This window comes from Capsicum annuum, chromosome 9 (genome assembly GCF_002878395.1).
Source record: "Capsicum annuum cultivar UCD-10X-F1 chromosome 9, UCD10Xv1.1, whole genome shotgun sequence".
NCBI lineage: Eukaryota > Viridiplantae > Streptophyta > Magnoliopsida > Solanales > Solanaceae > Capsicum > Capsicum annuum.
In genome coordinates, this window is record NC_061119.1 from 11929778 (window position 1) to 11943840 (window position 14063).

Here is a 14063-nt window from a genome sequence, read left to right on the forward strand (position 1 = left end):
TGTTATGGGCATCCATATTCTATCGGGCAATACACTGAATGCAATAGGTATCAGTGACTCTATGAAAATGTGATAGTCATGGCTCTTTATTGAGGTCAAATTCCCTTCCTTCAAGTCAACACACCTAGATAAATTTGATGCATATTCATGTGGCATTCTCAAACTCTTAACCCAATCACAAATCACCCTTCTATCATCCGAAGTGTGTATGTAACTGTCCTTGGGCTTCTAAATCTTATTATTTAAATATGTCAGGTACAACTCACTGCGCCGATAATACTCCTTTAAGTCCATCTTACCCTTCAAGTTATCTTTTGTTATGTTACTTACATCCATCAGAGTATTAAACAAGTTGTCAAAGAAGTTTTTCTCAATATGCATGGCATCCAAATTATGGGGCAGAAGATTGTCCTTCCAATAATATAACTCCCAAAATATGCTTCGTTTAGTCCAGTTATGTGTAACACCATAACCAGGTATCCTGGATAGTGGAGACTTTGTTACCTTAGGCAGTTTCCTCACTCTATTCCAAATTTTTTCTCGCGACAAAATTGACGGTGGCTCCTCAAAATCATACTTATTCTTCATAAAATCACTATTATTTCTCCTAAACTCATGTTGCATTGGCAAGAATCGACAGTGACAATCAAACCATGAGTTTTTACCCCCATATTTCAAAGTAAATGCTTTTGTGTCTTCCATACGACAAGGGCAAGCTGACTTGACCGTAGTCGACCACCCAGACATCCTTCCATAAAAAGAAAATTCATGTATAGTCCACATCAAAGCAGCATGCAATCTAAAGTTTTGTTTCATTGATACATCATATGCTTCCACACTTTCATGCCACAATAAGTTCAACTCATCAATCAATGGTTGTAGATATACATCAATCAAAACTTTTGGATTGCGAGGACCTGGAATAATACAAGTTAGAAATATATATTGACTTGTCATACACAATTCAGGCGGGAGATTATAAGGAGCCACAAATACTGGCCAACATAAATATAGTGTAGCTGAGACAGAAAATGGAGTGAATCCATCAATAGATAATCCCAACCTAATGTTTCTTGGTTCACTAACAAAATCGGTATACGCACTATCAAAATGATTCCATGATTCTCCATTTGACAGATGACATAAAACACCAGGTGGTCTTTTATTTTCATAGTGTCATCTCATATAAGGGACAAAGCTCATTGATGCATACAACCTCTTTAACCGTGGTATAAGGGGTAAGTAATGCATCGACTTCACAGGAACCTTCTTTTCTTTAGCATGTGTGACTTCCTTATAACGAGGCTGATTACAAAATTTGCAATGTTCTAAATTTGCATCTTTCTTATAGAATAACATGCAACCTTTCTTGCAATAGTGAATCCTCTCTGATGAAAGTCCTAACTTAGAAACCAACTTTTTTGTTGTATAGAAATCTTTGGGTAAGTCAAGTTTATTTGGGTTAAGTCCAATGATAAAATTTATGCCCTCTTGAGAAATAGAATAATCTGACTTAATACTTAGTAACTGAACGGCAACAGATAACTTAGAATGCACTGATCCTTCATATAATGGATGACTAGCTTTCTTTAACTGTTCATAAAAGTGTGTTTCCCCGTCATTTGGTTCATTTTGAGCCCCTGAGTGTGTCCCAAAAGCATCCCTGACCATTTCACTATATCGTGAACTTTCAACATTATTCTCTCTTATTGGACTTTCAACATAATTCTGAAAAGCAAATTATTAGCAGCACTACTCTCTCCATGAGTTGTCCACACAATATAATTCAACATAAAATCCTTCTTATAAAAATGTAATGTAACAACATCTAGACTCAATAACTTGCAACATTTGTAATTCCAACAAGGACACCTAATTGTCCCTTCAGTAAGAAAATCATTAAGTGTCATTGCTTTAGTAATAAATCTAGCTACCCCAGCTTTATATTCCTTCCTCAACCCCACATAGTTAGGATAAGTTCTATTATATATCTATGTACGATCTTCATTTTCCATCTACACAAGAACGACAACAATAATGATAGAGAAGAGAAACAATAACAAGAGAATCAAAACAATAATAGGATAAAAAAACACCAACAACAGTTTTCATACATTTTAGGGCTTAAAGGCCCATTATTTTTCAATGCTTCACTTAGTTTCAATAGTTATTTATGACTCAGTGTTCTTTCAACAGGGCATACCAAATGAAGCCAAAAACCTACAACACATCTTCAGAAATGAAAGCAGGCACAGTTACAGATAGATGTGCATTTACAGGGCATTTGAGGATTGTTTTTTTTAAAGTTTTTGCATCACTAACTCTAGCACTTAAAGTAATTTTGACGAATGATACTAAGCTAATAAGATTGTTAAATCCTTGCGATAAGTTTTACTACAATTAATTATTACATACTACAATTAATGCACTGTTGTCACTTCTCAAGAAGAAAATACAAAAATATAGGATCTAGTTGAACTTCACAAACATCATATTTCGTTTCATACAATTGTACTTTAATGTAATCAAGAGAAAATAGGTACCTTTTCAACTCAAGTTGACATAAAAAGTGAGATACCTTGCCGAACCCCGACCTCTGGTAAACAGACTTTAATTTCACAAATTTGCAAAGAGTATGACCACATAGAAATGAACAGAAGTATTTGGAAGCTAAATCTCAATATTTGTTACTCCTTCCATTCAATTTTACTCTTCATATTTTGGGACATCCCAGAACATTTAACACAATTCCACCAACAAAATCCTTCTATACAACTTTCACAACTTTAAGAAATTCAAATTCACTAACCTATCAAATTCAAACTTTAGGAAATTAAAACAGCCTCTCAACCTCCTTAGAACACACTTGTATAATTACACTTGTACTTCAAGCATATTTATCCACCAGCCGGCAAAGTAACAAAAAAAAGCAAGCAAAATATAGATACAACGAAGTAGAACTCAAACACGAATAAGTAGGTCCCATTTTACAGTACAACAACAACAACAACAAACCCAGTGTGTTCCCACAAAGTGGGGTCTGGGGAGGTAAGATGTACACAGTCCATACCGCTATTGCCGAAGAAGTAGAGAGGTTGTTTCCGATAGATCCTCGGCTTAAGATAAAGAATAGTAAACAAGGTCGTAATGAAACAAGCAACGGGATGGATGATATAATAGAAATAAGGAATAAAATAGCAAAAACAAAAATCATAGAAAATGCAAGATAAGAGAAATAAGAGTACTACGAAATAAGGACTAAGAAATAGGACACCCACCAAGTAGGAATATACACTCACAGGCCAAAGACACCCACCACACTCGAACTCTCATGGCTAGAGACTCCTACCTATGGACACAGTCCAAAGAATACTAACTCGGCTACACAAGAAAATTACCTAACTACTTGCTACAACCCACACACTCACACTAGCCTTCTACCCTTATCCGCGCCCTCCACACCTTCCTATCTAGGGTCATGTCCTCAGTAAGTTATAGTTGTTCCATGTCATGTTTAATCACCTCCCTCCAGTATTTCTTTAGCCTACCTCTACTTCTCCTGAAGCCATCCAAAGCTAGCCTCTCACACCTATGAACTGGGGCATCCGTGCCCCTCCTCATCACATGCCTAAAGCATCCCAATCTTTCTTCTCGCATATTATCCTCCACCGAAGCCACTCCCACCTTCTCCCGAATAATCTCATTCCTAACTCAATCCCCTATAGTAATACCACACATCCAACACAACATTCTCATTTCCGCCACCTTCAATTTTTTTATATGGGAATTTTTGACTGGCCAACACTCCACTCCATATAGCATGATCGAACAGACTGCCACTATGTAGAATTTGCCTTTAAGTTTAAGGGGTACCTTTTTATCTCACAACACTCCTGAGGCGAGCCTCCACTTCATCCATCCTGCTCCAATACGATTAGAGACATCCTCATCAATCTTGTCATTTTCTTGAATCATAGACCCAAGATACTTAAAACTATTCCTCTTACAAACATCCTGGTAGTCCAACCTAACCACCATATAGTCCTCCAGCCTCAAGTCACTAAACTTGCATTCCATATACTCCGTCTTAGATCTACTCACCCTAAACCCCTTGATTCAAGGGTTTGCCTCCAAACCTCCAATTTTTCATTCATACATCCTCTCCCCCTCACTTCTTATCGATCAGAACTATATCATTTGCAAATAACATACACCAAGGCACTGTACCTTGGATACTCCACGTCAACACATCCATTACCAACGCAAACAGGAAAGGACTGAGAGTCGATCCCTAATGCAACCCTGTCTCGACCAAAAAATGCTCTGAGTCTCCTCCCGCCATCCTCACCCGAGTCTTCCCTCCAACGTACATATCCTTAATAGCTCTGATGTACGCCACCGAGACCCCTCTCACCTCTAAGAATCTCCAAAGAACCTCCCTATGGACTTTGTCATACGCCTTCTCCAGGTCGATGAATACCATGTTCAAATCCTTCTTCCTTTCCCTATACTGTTCCACTAATCTCCTCACCAGGTGGATTGCCTCTATCGTCGAGCGACCAGGCATAAATCCAAACTGATACAGCGAAGTAGAACTCAACAAGAAAATAGAAATACCACTGAACGAATCGATATGCCTCTATTTTTCTTTTGTGTAGATTGCACTCACTGTCGTTGTTACCACTCACCGTCGCTGTTACCATCACCGTAAATTTTTAGAGAGAAGAGAGAGTAGTGAGAGAGAGAAACGGCAGAGAGAGACTCTAGTTTTGATATGTTTAATTAATATTTATATAAATGATTTAATAATTAAATATAAATTTTTGACTACATCAGTCCGTTAGATATTTAATACAATTAAATTATATATTTAAATTAATTATTTATAAACGTTCTGACTACTGTGGTCGGAAGCATTTTATTATATTTAATTATTTAATATTTTTGACTATATTAGTCGATTATATATTTAATATAATTTAATTATATATTTAAATTAATTAATACAATGTAAAAGACTGTCGTGTAACTTATATTTTATATAATTAATTATTTAATGTTTCCAACTACAGTAGTCGGAAACATTTAATTTATTTACAAAACAGCTTCTTTGTAATGTATTTAGTAATATATCATTTCATTATTACAATTTCCGACTACAGTGGTCGGAAATATAATTAATAATAAATTTAATTAATTATTAATTTTTTGTATAAGGGTATGATTATATATTTAGTCTTATATTTATTTAGTTATTAGTATTTTTGATTATAGTGATCGTAAATATATATCTAATAATTTATTTAAATAATTATTTAATTTTCGTATAAGGGTCTTATTATATATTTAGTAATATTTTTATTTAATTATTTATATTTCCGGCTACAGTGGTTGGAAATATATATTTAATTACTTATTTAAACAATTATTTAATTTTCATATAAGGGTCTGATTATATATTTATTTAATTATTTATATTTTCGACTAGAGCAGTCGAAATATATATTTTCCAGAATTTACCACCAAACATTCTGACTGTTGTAGTTACAAATAGAATCGAAAAAATATTTTTTAAAAAATAAAAATAAAAAAGTAAATTTTTCGACTGAAGAATTCAAAACTTTGCGACTAATTTTTTTCAGTCGGAAAATAGCTAATTTCTGGTTGTGCATTATTAAAGTGAACATTACAAATACATTCTATTCAAAATTATTTTTATACACTCTAACAAACGACTCCTACGTTTTAATGGAAGGAACATATACAAAAGCAAAGTTTGATAAAACATTTACAGAAGTATGTTTTGTCGTGCTCTCAAAGTCAAATACCTTAAATTGATATGACGGATGGTAACTTATAATTTTTTTATACATAATTTTTAAACACTTGAAATTTAAATTTAAAATATTAATTTAATTTAACTTCAAAGAACAAGTTGACAAATAAAAGGGAAAGAAAAATGAAAGCAACGGATGTTTATATCGGCTTAGTAAGGGAATGCGATGTTATTTTGGATTATTAATTGCAACCACATGTGATGTAATATGCAATGACTAGATAACCCTTTATATTTTTCAACAATTATTTTCTATTTTATACAACAAGTGACAAGTCTTATGTATTAATTCTAATCTCATATTTTATACTTAATATAGCAAATCTTAGTCATATGACTAAAGATTTAAACTTTAAAATGCATCGAATTTTTTTAATTTATATGAATAAGTTATACATAATTATCTAGCAAGATAATTTCACTCCTTGAAAAATATTATCAAGTAATTAATATATTTTGTGTATTAATTTTTTATAATTCATAATTCGAATTAACATCAATCTACTTATTATATATAATCAAAATATCTTAATGTTGGACTCGTGCTGATACGAGCCATGCTCCTCTAGTATATAATAAGAGCGAGTTGGGCGACAAGCAAGCAACTCTCCGTCAACCTGCTTGTTCCATTATTTTACTATAGCACCCCTAATTAATTATTATAAGTTATTTTGTATTAAGAAATTAATAATATTTAATTAAAAAAGTAAAATAGTCATTTATAATATGTCTACTTCAGCTGCTTAAATCATGATTTTAGTATATCATTGCTGACCTGCTTGCTCTGTTATTTTACTATATTACCCCTAATTAATTATTATAAGTTATTTATGTATTAAAAATAATATTTAATTAAAAAATAAAATAGTCATTTAGGACATGTCTGTTTCAGTTGCTTAAATCGTGATTTTAGTATATCACCCCTAATTAATTATCATGAGTCATCTAAGTATTAAAATATGCGGCAAGCAAGCAGCTCTCTGTCCGCTTGATTGCTCCATCATTTTACTATATTACTCCTAATTAATTATTATAAGTTATTTATGTATTAAAAATAATAATATTTAATTAAAAATAAATAAAATAATCATTTATGACGTGTCTGCTTCAGCTGCTTAAATCATGATTTTGGTATATAACCCGAATTAATTATTATGAGTCATCTAATTATTAACAATTTAATAATATTTAATAAAAAGATAAAATAGACATAAAATGATAACTTAAGTTTTGATGTTTTAAATTAACTCGACGTCTTATACGGGGACAACTTAAGTTTTTTTCACAAGTATTTTTTTTATATTTTTGTTATATTACTTCTAATTAGCTATTATGAGTCATTTATGTCATACCTGCTTCGCTGCTTCAATCGTGATTTTACTAATCATCCTCAATTAATTATTATAGATCATCTAAGCATTAAAAATTAATAATATTTCATAAAAAATATAAAATAGAGACAAAATGATAAGTTAACTCTTGATGTTTTAAATTAACTTGATGGCTTATTGGGGCCCACTTAATTTTTACAAGTACTTTTTTATAGTAATTTTCTTACAACACTTCTAATTAGTTATTATAAGTCGTGTAAGTATTAGATAATAAATAATATTTAATAACAAAAATAAAATAGATATAAGATGATAATTAAAAATGGCTGGATGAAATATTTTTCAGTATCATATCTGTGTCAAAAAGGGAGTATGAGAATAGTACACTTATTGAGATCTAAATGATTGGATTCAAACAAAAAGTTAAATGCATAATTTCGAGCTAAGATTTGAATGATCAAAATTCTAATTTTTAGTCGGTACAAATAAATGAAGCATAAAATACATAAATAAGAAAATTAAATTTAATTTTTTTATACTACCTTTTCGTTTCAATTCATGTAACTAGGGCTAGACATAAAATACCAAAAATCAAATTATCGAACCGAACCAAAAAAATTGGTAATTGGTATTCAGTAATTCGATATTTTGTATTGTATTTGGGAGTAAAAGTTTTAACATTTCGGTATTCGGTATTGGATTCAGTACAAGATATTAATACCGTTTGATATTTTGTATTTACCTACTATCAAAGTTTATATATATATGTCTAATCAACGCAATAGACACTAGTATAAGTCATCCAAAAGAATCTCTTGTACCTTGATACTATATTTGTAAAAAGCAACAAAAAGAATACTAAATAGGATTTCTATTAAATATATCTTTGAAGTTTAAACGTACATTTGCATATCTCTAACTTTAATATGGTATTATCAAATACCGTACTGAATCAAAGTTTAATTTATCGATTACCGAATAACCGAACCGATGTTTATAAGTATGGTATGTGGTATCTACATTCAAATACTGTTTACCGAATTACCAAACTCGAACTTTAAAAATACAAAACCGAATACCGAACGTCCACCTCTACATGTAACACCATTTGATTAATCATGGAGTAGAAAAAATAAAATGCTATTTTAAAATTTATGCTATAAATTAATCTTAGATTTTGTTTGGTTATAAAACATTTCATTAAAAAATAAAATAAAAATTGTAAAACAAATTATTTCTAAATTGGAAAAAGGACATTCTTTTTTTAATATATTAAAGAGCAAAAATTATCACATAAATTAAAAAAATATATATATAAATATTGAGCCCGTGCTGTATATACAACTAGTTCTCTTATATAATAAGAGGCAGTTGAGGAGCTTTTCGTCGTCCTCCTTGTTGACAATTCACCTGCTTGCTCCGTAATTTTACTATATCACCTCTAATTAATTATTATATGTCATTTATATATTAAAAATTAATAATTTAATTAAAAAAAGGTAATATAGATATTTATGACATGTCTGTTTTAGCTGCTTTAATCGTAATTTTACTATGTCATCCTTAATTAATTAAAAAAATATTATAAAGTCATCTAAATATTAAAAAAATAATAATCATTAATGCTAAGCAATTCACTTGCTTGCTCCGTGATTTTACTATATCATCCCTAATTAATTATTATATGTCATTTATATATTAAAATTATTAATATCTAATTAAAAAAAGTAAAATAGATATTTATGACATGTCTGCTTCTGCTGCTTCAACCGCAATTTTACTATGTCATCCTTAATTAATTAAAAAATTATTATAAAATTATCTAAATATTAAAAAATTCATAATATTTAATGCTAAATTAACTTGACGCCTATATGATGCCCACTTAATTTTTTCACAAGTTTTTTTTATAGTAATTTTGTTATATCACTTTTAATTAGTTATTATAAGTCATTTAAGATATCTTTACTTTGCTGATCAATTGTGATTTTACTATATAACCCCTAATTAATTATTATGGTCATCTAAGCATTGTGTCACTTAAATTGGAATAGAAGAAAAAAACGTATTATAAATCATAATAATTAAAAAATCAAATTATTTAAAAATATAATTAACTATCAATGACACAAAAATTTTGGACAAAAAAAGTAACATATATTATTTGAAAATTACATAAAAAGTATTATAAATTATAATATTTAATAGCTTAAAATATCTATAAAAATCAATCGGTTATATATTCCCAAAAAATACATTAAAAATACTATAGATCACAATAATTAACAATTTAAAAAAATTTTAAAAATAAAGAATATTTGGTTGACTCTCAAAATATATCAGTGCCACTTAAATTGGAATAGTTAGAAATTTAATTAACTATCAATGAAATAAAAGTTTGGACAAGGAGAGTAACATGTATTATTTTAAAATTACATAAAAAAGGTATTATAAATTAAAATAGTTAATAGCTTAAAATATCTAGAAAAAAAATTAATCAGTTATATATTTTTAAGAGATACGTAAAAAATTATAAATTACAACAATTAACAACTTAAAATTTTTATGGATCTAAAATATTCGATTGACTGTCGAGAAATGTTATAAATCTCAATAATTAAAAACTTAAATTATTTTTAAATATAATTGTCTATCAATATCACAAAAGTTTGAACAAGAAGAGTAACATGTATTATTTGAAAATTATATAAAAAAATATTATAAATCACGACAGTCAACATCTTAAAATATCTAAAGCATATTAAAAATATGATGAATTATCTAAATTTTATTTGTGTCATATAAATTGAGACTAAAAAATAACATATATTGGATCCGTATTGGAACTGGCCATCGACATCTAGTTACTATTTGATAAGAGAGGAGAGGTAAGAGAAGCAGACAGGTCTTCATCAACATGCCTGCTTCCTCCGTGATTTTATTATATCATTTCTAATTAATTATTATAAGTTATTTATGTATTAAAAAATTAATAATATTTAATAAAAAATAAAATAAATTATTATAAGTCATCTAAATATTAAAAAATTAATAATATTTGATTAAAAGATAAAATAGATATAAAATGTTAATTTAACTCTTCATGATTTAAATTAACTTGATGTCTTATATGATGTCCACTTTCAAAAATTCACAATTATTTTTTATAGTAATTTTGTTATATCACTTCTAATTAGTTGTTGTGAGTCATTAAGACATGTTTGCTTCGCTGGTTCAATCATACCTTTATTATACCACCCATAATTAATTATTACGGTCATCTAAGTATTATGACACTTAAATTGGAATAGAAGAAAAATATTGTACATGACAATAATTTAAAACTTAAATTATTTAAAAAATGTAATTGACTATCAATTCCACAAAAAGTTGGACAAAGAGAACAACATATATTATTTGAAAATTACATAAAAAATATTAAAAATTACAATAGTTAACAACTTAAAATATCTAAAAAAAAAAATAATCTATTATATATTTCAAAATAAATACATAAAAAAATACTATAAATTACCATAATTAAAACCAAGTTAAAAAAAAAATAGGGTAACTTACACAAATCCTTGAATCTTTAAGTGATATTACATAAAATCTCGATTATTTTGTTAATTATATTTTATCCCAATTTTTTGAAATGATGATACATATGTTATATGGTGATACATTTGAAACTACCAAAATATTTATTTAAGAAAATAATAGATTCTCGTTTATTCATTGTATTCTTTTATTTAAGGAAAGATATCTAATTTTTATCCCTTTTTAGATTTAATTTAGGTTTTTTAATTATATTTCTCTTTTTCGTCTTTAATTATGAAATATATATATTTTTTTTGTCTTTTTTCATCTTTAATTTTAGTCTGCTTTTTTTAGATTTAATTTTAATTATGTTTCAATTCTACTTTTAGTCTTTTTTAAAAAAATATTTTAAAAAAATATTATTACTTTTGTTTTCTACACTGACTACACCATTATCTTTTATTAATAACATATGAATCACTCAATAATTGAAATAAATAATTATATCTACCATATGAATCACCATAATACCATATATATCACTCATTAATATCATATGAATAACCCAATAATTGAAATAAATAATTGTATCGACCATATGAATCACCATAATACAATATGTATCACCCATTAATATCATATGTATCACCCGTTAAAATCATACAAAATGTATCTATCGTATGAATCACCATAATACCCATATAATGATATCATATTTATCATTCATATGAATCACCATTAAAAAAATAAACATGTATGAATAACTAACTAACTAAATATATATATATATATATATATATATATATATATATATATATATATAGAGAGAGAGAGAGAGAGAGAGAGAGAGAGAGAGATTCTTTTATAAAAATGGGAGAGATTTTAGGAGAGGAAAAAAAAAGTTTTATGCATTAATGGGGGAGAAAAAATCAGGAAAGAAGATGATTTAAGCATTAATAGAATAAAAAAAAATCAGGAAGGATGATGATTTAATTGGTTGATGATTAGGGAGATATTTTAGGGAAGGAAATCTTGAATGAGTTAATGGTAGACTAAAAATAGGATGTGGATTTTCTTGATATGTATCGAGAGTAAAGTTGAAAAATGAGATTTTATATAAATAAAAAGTAATGAATATTGGGTAATATAATTTCTTAAGTATGAGATTTGTGTAATTTATCCAAAGAAATATTTGTTGGCTCATACCTTGCACAGACTATTAGTAATTAGTCTCCTATATAATAAGTGGGAGTGGAGCTGCTCAAGCAGACTCCACTCCGTCGACATGTCAGCTTGTCACCTGACTGCTTGCTCTGTGATTTTACTATATCATCCCTGATTAATTATTATATGATATTTAAGTATTAAAAAATTAATAATATTTAATAAAAAAAGTAATATAGACATTTATGACAAGTCTGCTTCAATAATAATTTTACTATATCACCCCTAGTTAATTATTATAGGTCATCTAAATATTAAAAAATTAATAATTTTTAATTAAAAAGATAAAATATACATAAAATAATAAATTACCTCAAAGATTACAAAAGAACCACCTTCTAATGTCATAGCTTCTGAATCCAAAGCACGCCTGAAGCGTGGTAGACCATTGGGTTCAAAGGATAAAAATCCTATAAAAAGAAGTGCGAAAAATGATAAAGATGGTATTATAAAAGATTCTCCTGAAGAGACTCAAAATCTGATTAATCCTGATATTCCTGAAGAAATCAGTGAACCCGAGACTCAAGTGAATGAAGAAATTTCAATAAGTTCTACTAATGATGAGGTAAATTTAAATCAATCAAAAATTATGGTGGATAATGTTTTTGCATATAATGTTGCACTAAATATCATGCAAGACAATGAGGACCTTGAACCTCTATCTGTCGAAGAATGTCGATGAAGAAAAGATTGGCCAAAATGGCAAGAGGCGATTCAATTTGAATTGAACTCACTTGCTAAATGGGAGGTTTTTGAACCTATAGTCCAAACCCCAAATGGTGTAAAACCAGTTGGCTATAAATGGGTCTTCATGCGTAAAAGAAATGGAAAAAATAAAATTATAAGATACAAGGCACGCCTTGTTGCACAAGGATTCTCTCAAAGACCCAGTATTGAACATGAAGAAACATATTCACCTGTCATGGATGCAATAACATTTCAATACCTCATCGGTCTAGCTGTACATGAAAAACTTGAAATCCATCTAATGGATGTTGTTACAGCTTATCTTTATGATTCACTTGATAACGATATTTACATGAAAATCCTAGAAAGATTAAAATTGCCTGAAGCATATAGTCCAAAGTCTCGGAAATTATATTCAATCAGATTACAAAGATCGTTGTACGGTCTAAAACAATCAGGGCGTATGTGGTATAATCGCCTAAGTGAGTACTTGAAAAATAAAGGATACATAAATGATGTTATTTGTCCTTGTATTTTCATTAAGAAAACAACATCGGAATTTGTTATACTCACCATTTATGTGGATGATATAAATCTCATCGGGATTCCAGAAGAGATCCAAAAAGCAATCGAATATCTAAAGAAAGAATTCGAAATGAAAGATCTTGGAAAGATAAAATTTGGCTTGGTCTGCAAATTGAACATTTAGCAGACGGGGTCTTCATCCACCAAACTGCCTATACCCAGAAGGTTTTGAAATGATTTTACATGGACAAAGCATGTCCATTAAATACTCCAATAGTTGTTAGATCACTTGATGTAAGTAAAGATCCATTCCGACCTCTAGAAGAGGTTGAAGAGATTCTTGGTCCTGAAGTACCATATCTCAGTGCTATTGGTGCACTTATGTACCTTGCTAATGCTACAAAACCAGATATAGCATTTTCTGTTAATTTACTAGCGAGGTATAGTTCTTCTCCTACGCAAAGACATTGGAATGGAGTAAAACATATACTGAGGTACCTAAAAAGGACTATTTATATGGGTCTATTTTATACTAACAAAGCTAGTCCAGATTTTGTTGGTTATGCAGATGCAGGTTATTTATCTGACCCACATAAAGCACGGTCCCAAACAGGCTATGTATTTATACATGAAGGTACTGCAATATCATAGCGATCGACAAAGCAGTCCATCGTTTCTACTTCTTCTAATCATGCTGAGATAGTAGCAATTCATGAAGCAAGTAGAGAATGTATATGACTGAGATTAGTAGTACATTCCATCAAAGAGAGATGTTACCTGAAGCTTGATATCAAGGTATCTACAGTCATAACGAAGCGCATTTCGTCAAACTTATTCTTCACGCATGACCTTCAGAAGAATGGTGATATTGATGTACAACAGATCCGCTCCAGTGACAATCCAGCAGATTTGTTTACCAA